This window comes from Bidens hawaiensis, unplaced genomic scaffold, assembly GCF_021521415.1.
Source record: "Bidens hawaiensis isolate Kalapana, Puna unplaced genomic scaffold, B.hawaiensis_p1.1 tig00010424_1, whole genome shotgun sequence".
Lineage (NCBI taxonomy): Eukaryota > Viridiplantae > Streptophyta > Magnoliopsida > Asterales > Asteraceae > Bidens > Bidens hawaiensis.
The window spans coordinates 116,520-118,287 of record NW_027491793.1 but is presented as its reverse complement, the minus strand read 5'-3'; positions in this window follow the sequence as shown (position 1 = coordinate 118,287).

Here is a 1,768-nt window from a genome sequence, read left to right as displayed (position 1 = left end):
GGCTTAAAAAGCATTGATTACAAACTTGACAACTTTTACATGAAACATTTTCTAAGTTGTGCTGCGTTCCATGTGCGCGGGATCTTCTTTCCATTTAAATCTTTTAAAGCGTATGCGCCTTTTCCCAATTCTTCCAAGATTTGATAAGGTCCCTCCCAGTTGGGAGACATCTTTCCCGGAGGTATTGCGCGACTAGCTTCATTGTTCCGAAGGACAAAATCATTCTTCTTGAAGTGGCATTCTTTCACGCGCTGATTGTAGTATTTTTCTAGCTTTTTCTTGTATTTGGCTTCACTGATGATAGCCGCCTCTCTGCGTCCTTCAAGTAAATTGAGATCCAACCTCTGCTGGAATCATAGCCTCCGTTCCATAGGTTAGGCTGAACGGGGACTCGCCATTGCTGGTTTTGCTTAATGTCCTGTGCGCCCACAGGACATTGGGTAACTCCTCGACCCATGCATGGGACTCTCCCTCCAACCTTTTCTTCAGCCCATTCAGCAAGCTTTGGTTCGCGCGTTCCACTTGGCCATTCCTTTGAGGGTGGTATACTGAAGTGAAGACCTGGTTGATGCGCAATTCCTTGAGCCAACTGGATATCTTCCTGTCAGTGAATTGTTTGCAATTGTCGCTCACGATTTCCATGGGCAGGCCAAAACGGCATACAATGTGGCTCCAAATAAATTGCTTCATTGCCTCAGCTGTGATTTTTGCCAGTGGCTTGGCTTCAACCCATTTTGTGAAATAGTCTACTGCCACTACCAAAAACTTTACTCGCCCTGGCGCTTGTGGTAAGGGACCCACAATATCGATTGCCCACTTGTGGAAAGGCCATGCAGAGGTCACCGGAATCAAGTTGTTCTTTGGCCGCATGGTGTTTGGCGCATAGCTCTGACACGCTTTGCATTTTTGGATTTCTTTTAACGCGTCCAAGTACATGCCTGGCCAATAGTAACCTGCGTTCATTGCCTTGGCAACCACCATGCGCGGGCCAGCATGTATTCCACAGATTCCTTCGTGTATCTCTCTGATCACATAGCTTGCTTCCTCAGCGTCTAGGCATTTCATGAGCGGTCCAAGATAAGAGCGTCGATATAACGTACCATCAAGCAGTTCGTAGTTCTGCGACTTGTGTCTTATCTTCCTCGCCTGTGCGCGATCGTCTGGTACCTTTCCCTCCTTCAAGAATTCCATTATTGGAGTTATCCATGATGAATGTGTTGTATGAATTACAAGGACAGACTTCGCTCCCACTGACGGGTTGCTCATTACTTCCACCCTGACATCTTTGCCAAAATGATCGAAGCTGGTTGATGCCATCTTGCTTAGCGCGTCGGCAGACTTATTTTCACTGCGCGGAATGTGTATGATTCTGAAAGAGTCAAATTGTTCGGTGAGTTTCTTCGCCTGCTCTAGATACAGAGGCATGGTGTTCTCCTTGGAATCATAAAGGCCATTGAGTTGTGCTGCTACCAGGTATGAATCTACATGAGCCTCTAGCTTTTTAACTCCGAACTTGCGCGCGATGCGCAAACCAGCCAGCAGGGCTTCATACTCAGCTTCATTGTTGGTGCTCTTGAAATCCAACCTGATTGCGTAAGTATACTCATGATTTTCTGGATCCACCAGTTTGAGGCCTGCGTCGGACCCTTCGTTGTTTGAAGCTCCATCAGTGAATAATCTCCAAAAGTTTTCTTCATTATTGGCTTGCGGAGGGTCTACTTCGCGCTGAGCCTCTTCGACTTTTCCTTCAGGGATTTCTGCGATGAAA